This window comes from Rhinopithecus bieti, unplaced genomic scaffold, assembly GCF_001698545.2.
Source record: "Rhinopithecus bieti isolate Rb0 unplaced genomic scaffold, ASM169854v2 scaffold_10351, whole genome shotgun sequence".
Lineage (NCBI taxonomy): Eukaryota > Metazoa > Chordata > Mammalia > Primates > Cercopithecidae > Rhinopithecus > Rhinopithecus bieti.
This window is the reverse complement of record NW_016806805.1, coordinates 521,581-545,533: the sequence shown is the minus strand read 5'-3', so window position 1 is coordinate 545,533 and position 23,953 is coordinate 521,581.

The window sequence follows — 23,953 nt, the reverse complement described above, 5'->3', positions numbered from 1 at the left end:
CCAATAGTCATTCAGGAGTAGGTTGTTCAGTTTCCATGTAGTTGTGTGGATTTGAATGAGTTTCTTAATCCTGAGCTCTAATTTGATTGCACTGTGGTCTGAGAGACTGTTTGTTATGATTTCCATCCTTTGGCATTTGCTGAGGAGTGTTTAACTTCCAACTGTGTGGTCAATTTTAGAATAAGTGCGATGTGGTGCTGAGAAGAATGTATATTCTGTTGATTTGGGGTGGAAAGTTCCTTAGATGTCTATTAGGTCCACTTGGTCCAGAGCTGAGTTCAAGTCCTGAATATCCTTGTTAACTTTCTGTCTTGTTGATCTAATATTGACAGTGGGGTGTTAAAGTTTTCCACTATTATTGTGTGGGAGTCCTCTTTGTAGGTCTCTAAGAACTTGCTTTATAAATCTGGGTGCTCCTGTATTGGGTGTTTATATACTTAGAATAGTTAGCTCTTCTTGTTGCATTGATCCCTTTACCATTATGTAATACTCTTTTTTGTCTCTTTTTGATCTTTGTTGGTTTAAAGTCTGTTTTATCGGAGACTAGGATTGCATCCTCTGCTTTTTTTTTTTTTTTTTTTTTTTTTTTTTTTTTTGCTTTCCATTTGCTTGATAAATATTCCTCCATCCGTTTATTTTGAGCCTATGTATGTCTTTGCACATGAGATGAATCCCCTGAATACAGCACACCAGTGGGTCTTAACTCTTTATCCAGACAACTTTGCCAGTCTGTGTCTTCTAATTGAGGCATTTAGCCCATTTACATTTAAGGTTAATATTGTTATGTGTGAATTTGATCCTGTCATTATGATGCTAGCTGGTTATTTTGCCTGCTAGTTGATGCAGTTTCTTCACAGTGTCGATGGTCTTTACAATTTGGTAGGTTTTGCAGTGGCTGGTACTGATTTTTCCTTTCCATTTTCAGTGCTCTCTTTAGGAACTCTTGTAAGGCGGGCCTGGTGGTCACAAAATCTTTCAGCATTTGTTTGTCTGTAAAGGATTTTATTTCTCCTTCTCTTATGAAGCTTAGTTTGACTGGATATGAAATTCTGGGTTGAAAATTCTTTTAAGAATGTTGAATATTGGCCCCCACTCTCTTCTGGCTTGTAGGGTTTCTGCAGAGATCCACTGTTAGTCTGATGGACTTCCCTTCGTGGGTAACCCGACCTTTCTCTCTGCCTGCCCTTAACATTTTTTTCTTCATTTTAACCTTGGTGAATCTGATGATTATGTGTCTGGGTTGCTCTTCTCAAGGAGTATCTTTGTGGTATTCTCTGTATTTCCTGAATTTGAATGTTGACCTGTCTTGCTAGGTTGGGGAAGTTCTCCTGGATATCCTGAAGAGTGTTTTCCAGCTTGGTTCCATTCTGCCTATCACTTTCAGATACACCAATGGAACATAGGTTTGGTCTTTTCACATAGTCCCATATTTCTTGGAGGCTTTGTTCATTTCTTTTCATTCCTTTTTCTTTAATCTTGTCTTCACGCTTTGTTTCATTAAGTTGATCTTCAGTCTCTGATATCCTTTCTTCTGCGTGATTGATTCAGCTATTGATACTTGTGTATGCTTCACGAAGTTCTTGTGCTGTGTTTTTCAGCTCCATCAGGTCATTTATGTTCTTATCTAAACTGGTTAGTCTAATTAGCAATTCCTCTAACCTTTTTTCAAGGTTCTTAGCTTCCTTGCATTGGGTTAGAACATACTCCTTTAGCTCGGAGGAGTTTGTTATTACCCACCTTCTGAAGCTTACTTCTGTCGGTTCGTTAAACTCATTCTCCATCCTGTTTTGTTCCCGTGCTGGCAAGGAGTTGTGATCCTTTGGAGGAGAAGAGGCATTCTGGTTTTTGAAATTTTCAGCCTTCTTGCGCTGGTTTTTCCTCATCTTCGTGGTTTTGTCTACCTTTGGTCTTTGATGTTGGTGTCCTTCAGATGGGGCTTTTGTGTGGACATCCTTTTTGTTGATGTTGATGCTATTCCTTTCTGTTTGTTGGATTTCTTTCTAACAGTCAGGACCCCTTCCCTGCAGGTTTGCTTGAGTTTGCTGGAAGTCCACTCCAGACCCTGTTTGCCTGGGTATTACCAGCAGAGGTTGCAGAACAGCAAAGATTGCTGCCTGTTCCTTCCTCTGGAAGCTTCGTCCCAAAGGGGCACCTGCCAGATGCCAGCCAGAGCTCTCCTGTGTGAGGTGTCTGTTGACCCCTGCTGGGAGTAGTCTCCCAGTCAGGAGCATGGGGGTCAGGGACCTACTTGAGGAGACAATCTGTCTCTTAGCAGAGCTGGAGCACTGTGCTGAGAGATCCACTGCTCTCTTCAGAGCCAGCAGGCTGGAATGTTTAAGTCTGCCGAAGCTGCACCCACAGCCACCCCTTCCCCCAGGTGCTCTGTCCCAGGGAGATGGGAGTTTTATCTATAAGCCCCTGACTGGGGCTGCTGCCTTTCTTTCAGAGATGTCCTGCCTAGAGAGGAGAAATCTGGAGAGGCAGTCTGGCTACAGTAGTTTGCTGAGCTGCAGTGGGCTCTGCCCAGTGCGAACTCCCAGGGGCTTTGTTTACACCGTGAGGGGAAAACCACCTATTCAAGCCTCAGTAATGGAGAACTCCCCTCCCCCCACCAAGCTGGTGCATCCCAGGTTAACTTCAGACTGCTGTACTGGCAGTGAGAATTTCAAGCCAATGGATCTTAGCTTGCTGGGCTCTGTGGGGGTGGGATCCACTGAACTAGAACACTTGACTCCCTGGCTTCAGCCCCCTTTCCAGGGGAGTGAATGGATCTGTCTCACTGGTGTTCCAGGTGCCACTGGGGTATGAAAAAAAAACTCCTGCAGCTAGCTCAGTGTCTGCCCAAATGGCTGCCTAGTTTTGTGCTTAAAACCCGGGGCCCTGATGGTGGAGGCACCCGAGGAAATCTCCTGGCCTGCAGGTTGTGACGACCATGGGAAAAGCATAGCATGTGGGTCAGACTGTACCATTCCTCATGACACAATCCCTCACAGCTTCCCTTGGCTAGGGGAGGGAGTTCCCCGACCCCTTGCGCTTCCCAGGTGAGGCGACATTCCACCCTGCTTTGGCTCGCCCTCTGTGGGCTGCACCCACTGTCTAACCAGTCCCAATGAGATGAGCTGGGTACCTCAGATGGAAATGCAGAAATCACCAGCCTTTTGTGTTGATCTCACTGGGAGCTGCAGACCAGAGCTGTTCCTATTTGGCCATCTTGCCAGCCACCAATGGGAGTAATATTTTAATATTGCACTAGTCTCCTGGTGTTCCTGGATATAAGACTGGGACTCTGTTTAGATTTCTGGGGCAGGGATAAAAGAGAAATAATTTCACACAATGAAGCTGAGTGAAAAATATGCTCAGTGAAATAAAGTGGTGGTCTTTGCATACAGCAGCTTCCTAGGTGTCTGGAGAAAGATGAGTAATGGTATAGGGGTCAGAAACAGTAAGTGATAGACAGTTTTATTTTACAATTGTGATTCATAGTCTGTCTTCTCTAATAGCATATCTTCTCTAATAGGGAGAAGTTTTATTTTTAAAATTACTTAAATCTCAATGACCATATGTTTTCCCATTTACATGCTCCATTTGCCTGGTGTTATTGGGGAATGAAGTTCTCCCCACAAGAAAATCTGTTAGATATTCAATTAAAGACCAGAAAATTGCTTAGTTCTGAGTTATTAGAAACTGAGAACTTACCAACATTGATTTGGTCATTCATTCATTCATTCATTCATTCAACAAATGTGTATTAAACACTCATTCCATGCATTTCATGGTACCTATGGGTGAGGAATATAGCAGTGAAAAGACAAGCAAGATTCCTGTCTGCATGAAGTTCATATTCTAGAAGTAGGGGCAGACAATAGAAAAGAAACAAGGGAACAAGATAATTATCTTGCAAAAAGCCCTAAGTACTGGGAGGAAAATAATAGAGTGACATGATGATAAACTGGATAGTGGAGTAGCCACTGGATGGCTGCTTTAGTCTGAAACACCAAAGAAATCCTCTCTGTGATTGTAGCACTTGAGTGGAATCTGAAGGGCAAGAAGGAGTCGTCCATGGTAAGATCTGGGCAGAACTTTCCTGGCAGAGGTTCTCAGGCAGGAATAATCTTGGCAGCTTAAAAAAACTAGTTTTGGGGTATGCTTCTTAATGTATAGTAAATATAAAGTTTTACTTTTATTGATGATTCACCCCTTCTGTCGTTTGTTAACCCATCTCCTGGGGTTCTTATTTTGCTGATTAGCATCTCAGTGGATCATCCTCAAAGAACCCTCCATCCCTTCTTGCTGGTATAACCTAGGAAGGTTTGAGGTCCCTGACAGACAAGATTGTTGTATCAGTAGGCTCAATTTACACACATGCTCCAAATCTGAGGATGAGACAGCAAAGAGGAAGCTATGGGCCCTTTGAAGGTTAACCTGTATGGACCCTATTCCTTTCTCCTTGCTTGGAATTTAAAGTTCAGTGCCCAGCTATGGATCCAGATGCTTAGAGTGAATGTCTTCCATCTCCTGCTTCCTCCATCTCCTCATTGCCAATTCCTTTAACTTTCCTTTGGTAGTCTTTAAGCACTGTGACCTGCCTCTAGATCTTTGTCCCAGCGGGTTAGTAGGATGAGTAGACCCATGCAAGCTGTTTCTCTTTCATCATTATCATGCACTTGGACTTAGTAGTGATAGCCTTGAGTAGACATAGACTCTCTCCCAGCTTTTTCTCCTCCACTGGTCTGTTAAAGGAGGCTATGAAGATTTTTTCAAAGGGTCCAGATGACTTGAGGAGTCCCATTTTTAACCCATAGAAGGTGAACAAATTTACTCCCAAATTCGGTGGCATTTTCCAGTGAGATGTTGGTGGATGAAAGTTATTCAAAACTTTGTCTAAGGTCTTTGGGATGTGGGAAACACTTAGACATTGACTACAAATGAGATTTTCTCAATATTTTTGAAAAGTAAACATAAATTTTCTGTTTAGTTCAGATGATAATGTGTAATCTAGTTGTAACTCTAGTACCTCTGGATCAACTTCTTTTACTTATTTATTTATTTGTTTAATTTTTTTTTTTCAGACATGGAGTCTCACTTTGTAGCCCTGACTGGAGTGCAGTGGCACAATCATAGCTCACTGCAGCCTCAACCTCCTGGGCTCAAGCCTTCCTCCCACCTCAGCCTCCCAAGTGTCTGGGATTACAGGCACACTATCTGGCTTTTTTTTTTTTTTTTTTTTTTTTTTTTGTGGAGATGAGATCTGTCTGTATTGCACAGGCTGAGCAGCTTCTTCTGATAGTGCTAGTAGAATATTGGAGAGTTGGTAAAAGAGCAAATTGATCAAACGGGTGTGTATGTGTGAGTCAAGGATGAGATATGATCTTTTATTGTTAAAGTAGTCACTGTTTCACAACTGAAAATCTAGTCACTATTTCACAAGTGAAAATTCCCCTCTTTTCTACACCCACTAATCAAGCTCCTTTTCTATTTAATATTTAAAATAAAATAGTTTAGCTCTTGGGACTTCCCCAGTGCCACAGAGTGTGAAGTGTCTTTTCATACCTCTAGGCTGGGGAAACCCCATTCTGGGCAAAGGGCCAATTTTAGACCCAGCAGCTTATTAAGGAGATTCAAAATCTAAAAGAGCCACAAACAGACAATAACAGGAAGGAGATAAATATAGGAAAATAACACCTGAAGCTGGCTCTCTGGCCAAGTTTACAGTTATCTCTATATCCTAGAAAGAGGCAGTGGGATTAGTGGATGAGGCATTGTGGAAATGGGAAATGATGTTAGTTCTAATTTGTGGAAGAGAATTTCATGAATAAAAATCTTAGGAAGAGGATTAGGCTATTTTGAAAACGACCCAAAGAGATGCTAGATGAGCTGTGAGAGAAAATCGTTCTCAAAACCTCATGGTCACAACTCTTGGAAACAAAACCCAACACTAACTTTGGAAAAGGCTCTTGGAAAGTGCATCTGATCTATCCTCTGATTCCAGTTGCAGGAATGTCTCCCAGGGGTTTCCTGACCAATGGTCACCCGACTTCCATTGAGCCCTTGTGGTGCTGGAGCAACCATTTTTGACCACACATGGCGAGGTAGCCATCCATCCTTTTGCTGGCCAGGAAGGCTGGTAAGAAAGTTCTTGATGTGAAGATGAATCTGGCTTCTTCTATTATGCAGCCAGAATTCTTTCCTTTTATGTACAACATGCCTTCCCTCCCTTTCTCATGACTTATTCCAAATATTTGAAGGCAACCAACCATCCTATAACATCTAGGTTTTCTCTTCTCAAGCTAAGCATATCAGATTCTCCCCTTCTTCTCAAGTTTCTGGCTTTCACTGTTCTGGTCACCCTTGTCTGAGCTGACTTAGTTTGTGGAGGTTCTTCATGAAACCCAGGGCTGGGAATGAAACATAATCCTCTGGATGGAGTCACTGAAGCCCCTATACCAAAGTGTGAGGGGACAATGACACTGTCTGTTGATACGGATTAAGACTGTTTCCTTTTTTTGGTATCCATACTGCCCTGGTGGCTTATATTGAATTTGTGGTTAAGTAAGGCTTATTTGCTGTTGTTTATTTTAAAATTTGTTTTAATATGAACCATTATAAGCTAGCTTCCTCCATCCTATATACATATATACATATGTGAGTATGTATATGTATATATACATATATGTGTCTATATATGTATGTGTATATGTGTGTATATATATGCATATATATATATACAGCTTATAATGGTGGTGGTTGAATTCTACATCAATTTTTAAAATTTTCTTTTAGCATTATAACATAGATTTGATAAACATACTTGCCATCTCTACCCCAAGTCATAATACAGATGTTTCACTGAGAGCCTTGCTGCACACAGAAGGTGGCATCTACCCACAAGTTTGCTGTGACTGTTAAACCACCCAACTGTTCTAAATCCACCTGGCTGTTATTAGCACCTGGCAGCATTTTCCCATCTTGTTTGCAAGGATATCACCCAATGCTGCATGAAATGCTTTGCTAGAATGCTGAAACACTGACTCTATGGTGTTTCCCTATTTAATCGCTTATTAAAGATGACTTTGCTGTGACTTTGTGGATCCCATTGGTCTCCTTCTGAACCCAGTTCTTTCTAGTGATCATTACTTTATTTTTTAAGTGCTCTAAGAAGGCATCAGGATGTAACCTGGGAGATTATTTGGATTTCCCCGGGATGCTTAGTTTTATCACTTCAGGCAAGTCAATATGTCTGTTTTACCCACCATTAAAAAAAAATCTGGAAAACTATGAGCTCGATTATTTCTAGCATTCTATAATTTGGAGTCATATTTTAACACCCTATCATAGAATTTTTCTAGAAACAACATGAAATTTCTGGATTCCATTTTTTCCTCTCTCAATCTGTTCCTTCCCTCTGAACTATCCTTAGTCTTAGGATTATATCTTAGTCTTAGGGGCTTTGATCTATCCTTAGGCTTTCTCCCTGATTTTTAAAATGTCACTGACTATGGTTCTCTGATTACATCTGAAACATTTTTATTTTCATTTTCTTTTGGTGGAAGGCACATGGGATACAATTATTCTCATTTAAATTAGCAATTATTAAAAAAAAAACTATCTTAAATTTTAGTGCTTTCTTAATGATAGCTGCCTTTCTTTTCCCATTTGAAAACTGTTCTTTTGGTGAATAAGATGGATGTGAAAAGCACTAACTTTGTTTACTGACCAACTTTATTCATTGGATTTTCCTTTAAAAGGTTGTTGGCTACTTAAATCTCCCCATCATTTCCTTTAAAATCTTCCCACCCATCCCCTAAATGAAATAAAAACTTAAATTATAAAGATACATCACCACTGAGAATATTCTAAAGAACGTGCTTAAGGCTCTGAAAGGAAATTGTGAAGGAGAAGGTCTCCAAGTGTTAAGCAATAGCAGCATCCTTAGAGTAAGTGTCGACTTTCCCAAAGCATGTACCTAGTCCCCTTTCTAGGTGGAAAAGTCTTGTTCTATTTGTGTAAACACCAGCATCCCAGAGCATCTTGACCTACAATGCCTGAACATTTTTTTTTTTAATTTGTTCAGGAAAAAAAGCAGTTGTTATAACATTGTTAACTAGAAGCCAGCCAAGGTTTTTTGTTTTGTTTTGTTTTGTTTTTTTACTCTGCTTTCTATTTATATTGGTTCTGACTTCAGCCGCCCTGTCGATCTGAAGGTGGCACTTAACAGATGGGACTTAATCAGCTCTCTTGGTAACCTGTCTGTCCCTTCCTGGCCTGCCCACACTTCAAGTCTTTTCTATGAAAAGATATTTTATGATAAACCACTTAATAGAACCAAATACTATCTTTCCATTTATAATACCTCTATATCTGGATATATTTTTGTATATTCACAACCTACTTATTTGATTCTAAGTAAATATCTTTGACAAACTCAGTGTCCAAAGTTTTTGGTTTAAGACAAATAGTTTTAAAATGTAAATATAAGAAATCACTAGTTTCAGAAGTCCATGGAATACTAGTCGGGCGTGGTGGCTCACGCCTGTAATCCCAGCACTTTGGGAGGCTGAGACAGGTAGATCACTTGAGGTCATGAGTTCGAGACCAGCCTGGCCAACATGACGAAACCCTGTCTCTACTAAAAATACAAAAACTAGCTGGGCATGGTGGCACACACCTGTAGTCCCAGCTACTCAGGAGGCTGAGGCAGGAGAATTGGTTGAACCCAGGAGGCGGAGGTTGCAGTGAGCCAAGATGGTGTCTCTGCCCTCCAGCCTGGGTGACAGAGAGAGACTTTGTCTTAAAAAAAAAAAAAAAAAAAAGAAGTCCATGGAATGGAATATTATATCATGAAGATATAAATAAAGTCGTTGGCCCCACAGAGTTGGGAGTCAGATCCTAAATCCTTTTGATGCTGTCTTGCAAAGGCCCTATAGGTATGAAACCTTGGGACAAAAGTTTGCAGTATACTTTTCTTATGCCGGGGTAGATAGTATTTATTTAGAACCCCTTTAGGGTACTGTCCTCATGCAAAAATGGGTGAGTGAACATTTAAAAAGTGGTCCCGAAATGGGCTTCAGAGAAGTCATGGGAATCAGCTGTAAGCTCACTGCCCACTCAGAGTGATGTTGGAACACTGGGAGTCCTAGGTAAGGACAATACATGATTTTCTTTTGCAAAATTTTCTTCCATAACAAGCGTGCAGCTGTGCATGACAACTTTGTTTCTGGGGAAAAAAAGATACATGCATATTGGTCAGTTGACATTTTAGACATTTAACCGCACTTTACATCTTCTCTATGAAAAGGTAATTTTTGGTAAACCACTGAATAGAACCAAATGCTATTTTTCCATTTATAATACATCCATATCTGGATATATTTTGTGTATTCACAGCTTTTTCATCTTTCCATATAATTTGTGCACAAGACATGTTATATCTTCCCTTATAAGAATAAAAGCCGCAAATTGTAGCAAATTTGTCATATATAGATCTCTTTTTCTCTGCCAAATGACTTTGTTATTTTCATAGGCTTTCTCCTTCGAGCATCGAGCACCCCTTTGCCTGTGAGTTCAGGAGCAGTGTATGTGGCCCCCTCTTAGAGTCAGTCAGTGGGACGCTTCAGGGTAGGCAGGCTGTGGGTGGCTGAAGGGAAATAGAGAAACTTCAGCGATGAACCAGAAGAGCCTCAGAGCCTTTTGTAACCACGACTGAAGTGGAGTTTTCTGACCACGTGGACTTCAGAATATCTGGTTCTGCTGAGGCTAAGGAGGCAGCATGCAGCATGAGGATAAGCCAGCATGAGCTTACTTATCAAAGTGCTGCACATTATCCTGCGGATAACTGAGCATTGATGAGAGCTTGATGCTGCTGCTAGAGAAATAAGGTTATTAATGAAAATATGAAGCCTGGGAGATATGCTAATTAGGATAGTACCATGTCAGTGAGGATGATTTGGGCTCACAGAAAACAAACCCTAATTCTGAAGTAAGGAGGGATTTATTATCTCACCTAATAAAAAGCCTAGAGGTAGGGCAGTTTCAGGATTGGTTAATTCAGTGGTTCAACTAGGATATCAAGGCCCAGGTTCTGTTGGCTAATCTTAACATGTTGGTCTTAGGTTTCTCCCCTCGTGGTTGCAAGATGGCTACTAATGTTCCAGGCATCTTATCCTCATCCTCACTTATTTTCTTTGAGATGAAGAAAGGGACAGTTTCTCCATTTGTCTCTTTATCAAGGAAGAAAGTTTTTCCTAGAAGGTCCTCAGCAGACTTTCCCCTCATGAATCATTGGTCAGAATTATGTTGCATATTCATTCCTCAGCCAATTTATGATTTAGAAAATAGAGTGACTATGATTAATTTAGTTCAATTAAAACTCATCCCTGAAGTTTTAAAGGAGTGTCTTCACTAAGCATAGTGTCATACAGAAGGTGATCAAGATCAGGGTCCAGTTAACTTTAAAGAAGACCTGGGGCTAATGACTGTAAGGTGGGCAACCAATACTGTCTGCTCCAAGTACTTTATTTTTCAATACCACAGCTCCCTTTTCGTTTAATGAAATGATCCTATGGCACTGGAAGAGAAGATGATGCTGAGATTTATACCCTACCATCATTGGAAACGATATAAAAGTACTCTGCATGAAAAACAGAAGTCATATTTCTGCTTCTTTGTAACAGCAAAAAGAAAATCTTAAGTTTTGTTTTGTTTTGTTTTTGTTTCGTTTTTTATCAAGATAGAAAACAAAAAAGAAGGGAACATAGGAAACACTATTAACTGACTACTTAGCTGCCATTTTCAGAAACCTAATTTCTTCTGGCAACATCGTGCTGACTGCTGAGACTGACTGCTCGCAGCATTGTGCTGACTGCATGTGTGCTAGGATAAGCTTAGATGCACAAATGCACACATTCCCAGTTTTCCTTGCTGTTAGTGGTGGTCATATACTAGAATATTGGCTAGTAAGTAGAAAACCATTGGGGATGGGGCTTCTGTGAAAGCTTTTGTTTTCTTGGTAACGGGGACAAACGTTAGAAGAAAGCTTACTGGAACATCCCTTTTCATCTTCTTTCTGTCATGAATGTAAATATGATGTCAGGGGCTATAGCAGCCCTATTGACAACATGAGGCAACAATTGTGGGGAAAAACAATCATGTTAGAGAATAGCAGCACAAAAGATAAAAAGATCCTGAATCATGAGACCAAACTGGGAACTACCTACTTTCAAATCTCTGGTTATGTGAGATAACTGAATGGCCTCTTTGTTTAAATTACTGGAGTAGGGTATTCTATGACCTGCAACATAATACATGCAAATTGATACAAAAGCAATGAACAACATCTCAAGTAGATACTACAGTTATCCTAGCACCTCTCTTCCTCCAACATTTCAGTTATACCTAGATTCTAAGTTCAGAAAGACTGAATAACTTGACCACAGCCCTTCAACTCTAACCCATTCAGAAAAATATACTTCATTTCCTACCATTTTCCTATACCTATGTATGTTTTCTTTCCTACTAGATTTGAAACTGCTTCAGAATAGAGGCTGGACATTTTAGCCTTCTGGTGTTCCTTCCTGCACTGGGTGTGGAGAGCAGTCTCAATGACTGGGAAGGGAATGAATGCGGTGGCATTCCTTCTTTATGCAAGCCAGCAAGAGAGGGAAGTAAGCACATTGCTTGTCTTAAGAAGGTACAAGTTTACCACCTTCTTGGTCTCTAAGTTGGAAAACAGAAGCCTTGTGATATCCTACAGAGATTTCTTCATGTTACATCACTGATCATTAGGAGTGGACAGTCTTTGAATTTTGGATCTGTATCAATCTTTCCATTTTCATGAACAACTTGGATGCAGGATTAGGTGAAATCTTTTAATGGTTAGCTTGAAATACAGCATTTTAGTGAAGCACTGCTAAGCAGCTGAGTGATAGCTGGCAAATGTGGAATAAGGGAACTTCATAGCTTAAGGTCTCCCATGGACATTTTGCTTTTGGGGGTGGTTGGATTGCTACAACTAAAAAATTCCCTTGCATGAGTTTGTCACTTTCAGGGGATTTTGTCATGATTCACTGAAGTGGAACTTTCAGTTTAAATGCGAATCTCATGGCTTTTGTGCATCTTCACTCATGGCCAGAGTGGTAGCTTGGGCATGTGAATGTCCACCACCAGCCTTGCCCATCTCCCTGATCACGGCACAAGCTCTTGCTGGATCTCATCCCCATCCAAAGCCTGTACTGCTATTTCTTTCTCTCCAAGCACAAGTGCCTTTTGTGGTCCCAAGATGGAACTCCAGTACAGTGCTTTGTACTGACAACTGTGGGTTTTCCTTAAGGTAACTGTGGGTGGCCCCTTCATTTATTTTCTTGCTTCCTTTTTGTTTCTGTAAATTCTGCCCTCCACTTTCCCCCGAAGCACATGCTGTTCATGTAATCTGAATGGCCATTTAGAGGAAAGATCAGAAGTTTGTTGTTTCATTACCAAGATAAATCAAAACTTTGTGTTCGCACTGCAATCCGAGTGAGTCCAGGAATAGCTTGGGGATTGCTAAGTGTCTGGAGAGCACTGACTACACAGACATGTTTTGAAGCTGGCTATAATAGTTTCTACAGCTGTTAACAGTTCGTGGAAGAATGGCAGCATTATATATCAGCGTTTAAAATGTGCATGACTTGCATTGCACAGAAGTCAGATTGGGATAGAATCAGATATTTTTTTTTCTGAAACTCAGCCAGGAAAGTCTTCAATAACTAGAGAAATTCTTTTCACTGCTGAAATCAACATGAAGGCATTGTGTTATTATAATTGCTTATAGCTCACCATGAAAGTTGTCTTTGTATGAGTGGATGTACGGGCTGTACTGTTTTGTTTTTATTTATTCTGCATTCTTTATTCTAATGTCCTTTCCTTTTTCCTGACCAGAAAGATTGTTATTGAGCCCTTCACAAAGCTGAAATAATGCAGTGTGTTAAAAAAAATGTTAACCATCCAAAGAAGTTATAAAAATTTATAAGTTGGCTGAATGCTTGGGAAATTTCTGCATATTTTAATATAAATAGGTAATGCAAATATTTGTTCTTTGCATTGAGAGGTGAGTCTCTGTTTTCCAAAAGGCTCTGCTATTTAAATTAGATTTATTTGATTGCTCTGAAATAAAGGCAGTTTCCATTTTGAATGATGCCAAAGACTAAATACCATGGTTGTTATCAAATACAAAAGACTTATTAAGTTAGATATGTTACTGCATCATGGGGTTAAACAATTTCCAGAAAACAGAAAGTCTCATGTTTAAAATTCTCAAGAAGGTTACTTGCTTAATAATTTTTCTTTTTGAGATTCCCAAGTTGAGATGAAAGTTTTGTACATGAAAAGGACTGTCTGGACCACCTCTGTATCCTGTCAGTTTTGCTGCCTCTTTAAAAAATTTATTGACAAACTTAATTCAAGATAGGAGTGGGATGGATATCTTGGGGGAATATATATAAATAAACTAAGAAATTGAGTAAAAAGTAAGAAGAAATCAAATTATGAGAGGAAGCTCTTTTGATTGAGCTGTAAAATCAAGATATACACATTTGAATGACGCTGTCTCAAGGGTCTCTGCAGAAGAATAAGATCTAAGGTCTTAGATCTTTCTGAAGTGCTATGCCAAGGCTCACCCTATGAGAAGCCAGAAGATGGCGTGGAAGGTCACAGGGGAAGGCACACTGAGTGCAGCTGGTTTTCAGGGGTGACGCTGAGACACTCCAGGGATCAGATCCCAAACCTGGAATGCCCAGCATTTGGGACACCTTGGCAGTGGGTGGTTTCTTCAGCAGATGGCCATGGCAGGCAGCTTGATGACCTCAGAAAACCTCAGCTGAGACCTGGGTTTCCTTTGAAAGTGCCAGTGAATTCTCAGACCTCATCCCTCTCAGCTCCTGATTTACCAGCTAATGCTTTAACAGTAGCCCCTGGAGTGACAGGGACAGAGAGAGACCACATGAAACGATGAAGGAAAACTCCCAGGGTACCCTCGTGGACTGTACAAACTACCTCCCAATTTTCCTCAGACAGGCATTGACCGTCAAACCCATACTTCTTCATATTCGTGGCATTGAGACATAAACATCGTCTGGGGGCAGGTCTGCACTTTCCTGTCATCCTGCATCTCTCTGAGGCTTAGAGAAACGAAGGGCACATGTGGAGGAGTCTGCCTTTTCTTGGGAAAAGGAACTTGTGTAGGAATTAAACTGATTATGTTTTCCAGGGAGAAAAACCATGAAAATATGAATTTTCCCTTTTCTCAACTAAGAGGTCCCACTTCGTTGAGAGAAAGAATATCAACAGCTGACATGTGTTAAGTGCTTACAATGTGCCAAGTACTGTGTTATCTTGTTAAGAAGAGGTGCCACTGGGTGGCATGACCAGGAGAGTGAAATATGAAAGTTGTTTGATAGAAGACCACACATAGGCCAGAGGTGAACTCGAAAGGAAACAGGAAAACTGGACTTAAATCCTGGTTTCTGCAAACACTAGGGATCCTTTGTAAATGCATTCCCCTCATTAAAGCCTGGCTTTGTTATAAAATAAGAATAAATACCAGCCTGGAATACAAAAGTCAGATTTCTCAGTCAGGAAATGGCCCTAGAGCAGTGGGTTTTGTTTTTGTGTTTGCCTTTTCAGAGTCATGGAACTCTTTTAGAAGCTGAGAAGTGCTAAGAGCTCTCTCTAGAAATTACAAACATACACATATATGCAAGCAGAATGTTGAACGCTATTTCTGGGGTTGCCAGCTCCCTTGGAACCAGTTTTCTTTGGTGGGTGGAATAGCATCAGCAAAGTCTGGTAAAAAGCAATACCTGTAGGTTCAGGCAGGGAGGCTGGCTGGCAGGAAGTTCAGAGAAAGCCTACCAGGGGCTTCCCAGCAGCAGGAGGAGGGATAAGCAGTTGTTAATGTTTCATCTGTGTGGGAGCTTGTACTGGGAATTCTTGGCTATAGGTGTCAGAGACTCAGCATAAGGACTGAGACTTAAAGAGTTAAAATTCCCATTCTGGAGAAGACTGGTGGGCTACTGGAAAGAAGCCAAGAAAAGGCCCCAGGAGTCAAAGAAGAAAAAGAGTTAACAGAAACTAGGCTAGAAGGTACAGGCTGGGTCACAAAGAATGCCCAGTAACCAAAATCAGAGTCACAGTTGACTTGGATGGGCCCAGGATGACTCAGTAAGATTTGCCTGGCTGTAAGATAGTCGGCTTTAGACCCTGATGGCTGAGCCTTTTGCTAGGGTGATGTGGGCCTGTCTCTGGGAATATGGTGGGGAGGGAGGGAGCTGGAAAAACAGGCTGCCTGGTTATTAATGTTACAGCTATGGTGCTATTCCTCCTCCAAGCTTTACTAACTTGGCTATGGGCATGCCTATGTTACCATTTTCAAATCTTCTTAACACATTCAACTTTGAGACCAGATAATGTTTTTTACTTTTTGCATGTTTCTCATCTTGCACATGTGTCTGCTTGTCTGGTTACCTTTTTCCTGCTATTCCTGTACCATTAGCCAGTTCTCTTCCACTCTCTGAGTGGGGACACCTGTTGCTCATCTTGCCTTGGCCTCCCTCAACAATATTAAAAATTGGCAGCATTTGTTAACCCATCAAATATTTTTGAAATTTTACTGATCTATGAAGTCTAAATTCTGGGAACTATTGGATTATGGTGTCCTCAGTTGGGTTGAGTGGGTACTCAGGAAATATTTATTGAATGAATGATTCTATGAGACAGGAATTGTAGCCCAGAAAACTAAGGGCTGAAATATCTACTACTTGTTTTGCTCATTTTGATAGCTCTTGAAAGATGAATGCAGAGACAGGCTGAGGTCCCTAGACAGATGGTTAATTAGGAGATGGGGCCCCTCTGGACTGCTCCATTGCTAACTAGGCAGCAGCCTGTCCACTCGAGTGGAGGCACTTCCCTTGATAGCATTAGTATATTAAAATAATGCTGTTGTCTTTGATAAAGTAGGGATTGTTATCAGCTATTAGTCAGTTGCTGTCATTTGAAAGAGAACACACATAAAGGTCTCTTACCAGTTAGCTGATGGGACAAACAGGTACAGCAGAGACTCCCGTTTCTCCCCTCGCCCCCACTCTGGTGGGTGCTGTAGCATAGAGTGGATCTGTGGCCTAATTCATGAATGTTTACCAGCAACTAATTAAGCTACTTTAGGAGCTCAATTAAGCACTAGCTCAATTGAAGATGTGAAATAAGTCATGAATGTAATGAAGATTGAAGGAAACAAGTAACAGGATGTGCAGGAGAGTCATAATTGTGCCATTAAGATCAGATCAGATCAGATATTGCCAGAGAGCTTTGGTGCTCGACTTGATGAAGGCTCTTCTTTCTCAGATTAGATTAAAATTATGAAGAGCAGTGAGTGTGTGTGCGTGTGTGCACGTGCGTGCGCTGGGTGGGGGGGTTCTCCTTTTTGATGGCTGTATTTAGCAGGAGATTAGTTGCTCAAATTCACCCTTTGGTTCAATAGAAAGAAATATAATATAACTTAAAATGAAGTCAAAATCAATGTAACTTAAAATGTAATTTTGTGTGTACTGGAGTGTTGCATGGGAAGTTAGATGAGTGTGGTCTGGAAAAGAAATAGAAATCCAAGGATTGACGGTTTTTGTCAAATAGGAGATAATCAATAAGTTCACAAATTTCCATATTAAAAATGGATCTCTACATTTATGAGATACATAATTATTTAGCAGTGGTTGAAAAAAAAGCACTCCTCATAGAGATTCATGCTTTCATATGGCTGAGTTAAGTGTGTGTGTGTGTGTGTGTGTGTGTGTGGCTGTGGTGTGTGTAGTAGTAGTAGAGTCATAAAGTGCAGTAGTGGCTGGGCGTGGTAGCTCATGCCTGTAATCCCAGCACTTTGGGAGGCTGAGGCAGGAGAAGTACTTGAGCCCAGGAATTTGAGACCAGCCTGGGCAACATAGTGAGACCCCATCTCTACTATTTTTTTTTTTTTTTCTTTAATTAACCAGGCATGGTGATGTGTACCTGTGGTCCCAGCTACTTGGGAGACTGAGGTGGGAAGATTGCTTGAGCCAGGAGGTTGAGGCTGCAGTGAGCAGTGTTTGCGCCACTGCACTCCAGCCTGGGCAACAGATCAAGACTGTGTCTCAAGAAAAAAAAAAGGGGAGTAGTAAGAGAAGAAGAAATCATGAGAGACACAGGAGGGCGATCATTTGGCTAGGGGCAATCATGCTTGATGCAGCTCCATTTCTTGTTAGCACCTTGACTTCTTGCCACCTCTTGATGCCAACACTTTCTGCTTTCTGTAACTGGTGAAAACTCAGTTACTTTTGAAATAGGTGAAAAATGTTCATCTTGCTTTCTTCTTAGCAAGTTAAGGGTGGGGCTTGTGGGGGAAGTAGGGAAGACTGAGGTGGAGGAATGAGGTCGGTCTTGGGAAATGGCAAAGTTTATATGAGGTGGAATGTGGCATAAGTAAAGGACGTGTATAAGTTAAGGTCTCTAGAAGTTCTGCAGAGAGGATACCTTCAGGGTAACTGGTAAAGTCTTTGTAGAGGAGGGGACATTGAAGGATAGATAGGGTTTTGATAGGTAGGTATAGATGGGGGAACATTCCAGAAAGAAGAAAATAGCTCAAAGATGCCATGGCAGAAAATACAAGCCTATTTGGGAATGGCAGGGGATTCAGTACAGCTGGAGATTAAATGGGTAGGTGGATGGAGTCCGGGTTACGAGAGGCACTGACTGCCATGCTAACCTTATTTGGTTTGCAAGTAAACTCAATAACTCACTAAGTACGAATGCCCATCTCCTGAAACTTTGCTTCCTAAGGTTTGAATGTTCATCAACAAAATTTTTCTAGAAGTAGAACACAACTGGACTACATTGCTAAGCCAAGTGTCGGTGTCTCAAAGGCAGGGCATGGCCAGCTTCACCAAAGCCGAGGCCGCTCATGTGTTTAATGTGTTCCAGAGATCCAGAGCACTTTGGGATTTTGCAATGTTTTGTGTGGTCATCGCTCTTTTTGTTTTTGTTTTAAATTTATCCATCCTTATTGCTGTGATGACTTTACAGGGTAAATGCGGCAGATTTTCTTTTCCATAAATGACCAAATCAAGATCCCCCATCTCACAGTCTTCTTACCCTGCTTCTGACACTTCTCCTGTTGAGAAGTGGGCTGTACTTTCACCTCAGACTGGCTTGTGACTGCAGTGGAAATGACACCAGGTAACTTCCAAGGCTATGTCATAAGAGGCCATGAAGCTTTCTCCTGGCTCTCTTGAGACACTCACCTTTGGAGCCCTTAATCACTATAGAGTCCCCATGAGTCTCCATGCTGTGAAGAAATCCAGGCCACACCTACCAGAAATGTGAGTAAAAAGTGTCTTTGAGTGATCCTTGGCCCGGAGGTCGAGTCACCTCAAGTCTTCAAGTCCTTCCTGCTGAGGTCTCAGGTGTCACTGAACAGAGCAAGCTGTCCTCACTGTGACCTTTCTAAATCCTTGGCACACAGAATCAGTGAGCATAATAAAATAGTTGTGTATGCATCTAGGGTTGGTTCTATTTGTTATACAGTAGTAGCAGTAGCAATTTTGTTCTGTAGCACTGTTTATAATAGCAAATAGTGATGCTTTTTCCTGGCTCATTTCTTTCTGTTCAGGAGACTCAGTTTATCAGAGAGGAGAGAGGGAGTTACCAATAGTTGATAAGGCCCTGTTGGGTGGTTTACATATATTATCTCATTTAATCTTCCTAACAACAGTATAGATAAATATTATCAACCTTACTGTTGACAGAACTAAGACTCAGAGAGGTTTAGTGATTTCCCCGAGTTCACACAGCTAGGGCACAGACCCAGGCTTCCTGGTGGCTCCATAGTTCAAAAGATTTTCCTCTCTAGGTTGGGTGAGAGACCCCTGCAGTGTCATGTCATATGAACAGTGGATTCTGCCACGTAACCCACTTCCCCGTCAGAGGGGGTACCTGCCAAGCACCTAGGCCAGGAAGTGGGAGGGAGATGAAAAGAGAGGCATGGCCCCTGCCTTTTCAGCAGTGGTGATTATTTTAGGGGCTGGGCAGCTGTAAGTCTCACGGAAAGATGAAAGCAACCCAAGGCAGTGTGTGATCCGGGGCTGTGGACTTTCATAGAGGGAGGGTGAGGGGAGGAGTCATTTTGGAGTCTTGGGCAAGTAGTCGGCCTCCTGGTGCTCTCCTTTCTACACTGGTGGAAGTTCAGGTGACTGTATCTCTCCATTCTCCCTGATGGTCTTGGTTATTGGTTTATGCCTGTTGTCCCAGTGAATTTATTTATTTTGCTTTTTTATTTGTATAAATTTAAGGGGCAAGGCAGGGCACAGTGGCTCATGCCTGTAATCTCAGCACTTCGGGAGGTCAAGGCGGGCCAATCACTTGACGCCAGGAGTTTGAGATCAGCCTGGGCCACAAAGCGAAACCCCGTCTCTACTAAAAATAGAAAAATTAGCTGGGCGTGATGGTGGGTGCCTGTAGTTCCAGCTACTCTGGAGGCCAAGGCAGGAGAATCACTTGAACCTGGGAGGTAGAGGTTGCAGTGAGCCAAGATCATGCCACTTCACTCCAGCCTGGGCAATGGAGCCAGACTCTGTCTCAATAAATAAATAAATAAATAATTAATTAAAATTAAGGGTTACAAGTGCAATTTTGTTACATAGATATATTGCATAGTGGTGAAGTCTGGCTTTTAGGTGTATGTATCGCCTGAATAATTGTGATACCCATTGTACCCATCCCTCTCCCCTGGCCTCCCTCCCGCCCTTCCGAGTCTCCAATGTCTGTCATTCCACACTCTATGTCCATGTGTACATGGCTGCCCCTACTGAAATTATTAATAGCACTTCCTTTTAGTCCCACAGGTGGCCTGTTTTGGATGATAAATTACATGGTTGCCCTAGGGTGGTACTTCCAAATTCAACTTTTTTTGAGGGAATAGGGTAAAGTGCTATTGAGGAGTCGTGTGAAATGGCGTGAAGGCAGTGACTAACGGACCTAAACAAGTAGGAGGGTCTGTTGATTCAATGAAAAACCTGTCTATTCATTGTATAACCAAAAAGTCAAACAGCAATTTTGTTCGATGTGAAAGTATGTTTATTGAATATCAATTGTATGCCACAATTAAACAGCTTTAAAATCTGAATTGACAAAAACAAACAATAAAACCTCCCCAACAAAGTAAACAAACCACAATTGAATCAGTCATCTAACCTGACCTGACTGATTTGTGTCTGGCCAAAATGGCTAGGATAGTCCATATCTCTTGAGGAAAATGAGGGTGAGTCTAATATGAAAGTCAGACTGCATTTCTCATATGTATGGTTCAGAAACCATGGGTTTCAGCCTTGCTTGGTCAGGGTGGAGGAGAGGGGTTAAGAAGGCAGTTGCTGGGGCTCCATCCCAGCCTGCAAAATCATTCTCAGGGGATAGGCCCAGAACTCAGCATTTTTAGCAAGTTTCTAGGTAATCTGGGCAATGAGCTGAGATTGTGCCACTGCACTCCAACCTGGGCAACAGAGCGAGATGCCATCTCAAAATAATAATAGTAATAATAATAATAATAACAACAATAACAAATAAATAGATAAATAAAATTGTGAATTCATTTAGAACTTGAGCCAGAGGCAGTGTTAACCTCAGCACTGTGGAAAGAAGATGAAGTTGGTCTTAATTTCAAACCACTTCCTCATATAAATCATTCGCCAACCCACCAGGACGAGGCAAGAGTCACATTATTTTGTTATAAGAAAAGGAGATATGTTTAACATCAATCTTTTTCTCATTATCGCCTCTGCCATTGGGATTAATCTCATAGTGAATTTGCCAAGTGCTCTCTAATGTTTAGAAATTTCAGGAAAAAAAGAGCTATGTTGCTTAGAGTTTGGTCCATTCTGACCAGTTCTAACAAAGTTAGGCAAAGGGGAGAGTGGTACAATGGTTTTCTGCAAACTCGTGATGATGAAGATTAAATATCTCACTTTCTCTGGCTATTTGTGCCTGTGCAAACAGAACTTTGCAACAGAATGAAGGAGCTGAGATTTTAGAGCTGAAATAGATTTTTTAAAAATAGATTTCTGAGATGATCCAGACTTCTTATTGCATAGATGGATAAACTGAGGCCCAGCAAAAGGAAATGCCTGGAATAAATCCTGACTTTGCTGCTTCCTGTGTGTGTAATAGATAGACAAGTCACTTACTTGTCACTTGCCGTCTCTGAATTGCAGGATAATAACAATGCCTATTTTTTGTGTGGCTTTAGGGAAGAGTAAATGCAAAAGTAAATGCGAAAGAGTAAATGCATGAATGGGAAGCACTGAGCCCAGCACTGGACACCCATGTTCGTACTCCTTGCCTAGGTTCTGTCTACCATTATTATTAGCTAAGGTCATGGAGCTTGTTGAAGACAGAGCCAGGCCTGGACACGGACCTCCAGACTCCCCTGCATTTTCCAGAGTGTAGATTTCATTGGTATTCGTGGAGTTCCAGAGCTTAGTCACACAAGGTATCTGTGTGTCTCCAGATAGGCAAATGCTATTTTAAGACCTTCTTTCATAAGTGCCCCAGGACAATGAGCTCTGGCTGGGTGCCTCCAGCCGCACAGTCTGTTCTCAGGGGCGGGCAGCCTCTGTGTTCTGTGTCTGTCTGTCTGTGCCCCAGAGTGCCCTGTGTATCTGGCCCCCTCTCTGCTCCTAGGCCACATGGTGGGTGAATAGGGGGCTGAGGTCTAAGATGCCCAAGCCACTTTTAGGAGCATGTCCCTTAGCACGCTCCTGGTGAGATGAGCAAATGGGTGCCAAAGGCAAACTGCCTGTTCCCACTAATTACTGGCTGTGAGGCTTAAGTAAGGTATTGGCCCCTAAAAACTCCTCATTTTCCTTATTTGTCAGGTCTGTAACAAGCATGCCCACCTCACAGGGTTGTTTTGAAGGTCAGTGTGGAAACTCACACAAAGCAAAGAGCCTGGCCCACAGTCTACAAATGGTAGCTTATTGCTTACTTTTAATGAGGCTTTATGACTTTAGAGGGGAATTAGGATATAGAGAACTTCTTGATGGAAGAGACAAGCATCGGAACAGAGAGTTGTAATTTATAACAAGTAATGCAGTAGTGTTTTGAATAATCATAGAAAGGGAAGACTGAAATTGAGAATTGGTTGAAGATACTGTGTGGCCATACAAACTCAGAGAAATTGGCGATCACTCTAAAAAGAAAAAATAGAAGTGCCTTCTATATTTCCCATTCCTGCTTCACGAGTTCCTCCCCTTCTCCCACACCCACTTTCTCCCTCAGAGTTTGTTATGGCTGTTTAAGTAACTGGTATAAAAGCAAATATACCAAAACTTTCCATCCATGTTTGTAAGCCTATGATGCAGGAAATTTGAAAGAAGTTTTAATTAACATTAAATTACCCCAATGGGATTCATTCACATTTATACTAGTCATCAGCTCCTGGAAGGTAATGGCCAAGAACTGTTCCTCTTTGCCTTTCTCCCAGCACCAGCCTGCAGTATAAATGTGAGCAATGTTAGTTGACTGACTGACTCACTCACTCACTCACTTGACTATGGAACTTACCAGGTATTTGGAACAACATCGGAACAAGGGCCTGAAAACTTGGTCTTCTCTTTCCACTCCTATTTTGGCACCTGTTTCCTTCCCTTGTGCTGGGATTCTGACTCTGGAATTGATTACCTGATGATCTTGGATCATGATTTAGCCTCAGTTCCTGCAGTTGGAAAATGGGGACATGATTAGTCCTTTGTAAAGGCTAAGATGGCATGTGTGAGAGCCAGTGGTCACTGAAGGCTTGTGGTTCTGGCTGTTGCCCAGTGCCCTCTCTGGGGTCCCTGGGTGCCCATTACCATCTGCTGAGCTGCCCACTGAGGCCTGCTGTCCTAAGGCAAGGCGCTACGGTACACTCAAGCTCCTCTGATCTTTCCACACTTCTTTCCTTCGATTTCCATATCAAGATTTACCTCTTCTGTATCCTGTTTCTTCAGAGCTTGACTTTCTACTAAATAGGATAAAATCATCCCTATTCATTCATTAATGGATATTGATGGGTTAGAAAAGACCCCTCCAAGCACCCAGCAAGTGTTTAACCTGAAGGGCAGCTCACACAAGGGAGGCTGCTGGCACTCATAGATTTATAATCTGAAAGGTGTCCTAGAGAGATCATCTCATGGGATGGCTTTCAAACTTTTTTCCCAAATAAAACATAATTCATAAACCTGCCTATAAAATACAAAGGGGTCTACTTTGATTGAGAGGAGGTGGGTAGCACCTCCCTGCTTTGTTTTCCCCAACCTGAAGGCCCTAGAGTGCTGGCACAGAACTCCACTGATTCTAGGCCAACCCTCTGGCCTTACAGAAGAGAAACGAAGGCACAGAGAGAGGAAGGGACCTCGGACTCCACAGACAGGTGGTTACTAGACTGGGGTTGGGGCCCAAGTCACCTGTGCCCTAGTCCTTTGCTTCCATTCTGACAAACGTGCCTGCAAGAAGAAGCAGCCAGAGAAGAAAGAGGTTGTTTCTGATGACTCATGGAATTTGCTCATCTAAAGGCAAAGCTAGTATGGTTTTTTTTTTTTTTTTTTTCCCTAAGCCCCTGGGTGACTCTAGACAGAGATAATAAGAGACAAAACCTTTTACCTCTAAGCTACCTTTTTGAATGTAGTACAGGCTGTTAGTTACTCAAGGTCATTATTGTGTGATGGGTTATCAAAGGCCTATGTGAAATGTGTGGGATTTTTATGAGGTTGTTTTTATTATAGTAAAATGTTTAAAGGCCCCTTATGTACAAAGTGCTTTGAAAGCTCTAATAGGGCCCCATAATCACCCACATAATTATGAAGGTCAAATTGTGCTGGACAAACTTGAGAGCTATTTTTGACCACGTTAGTGGATGAACAGAACAGAA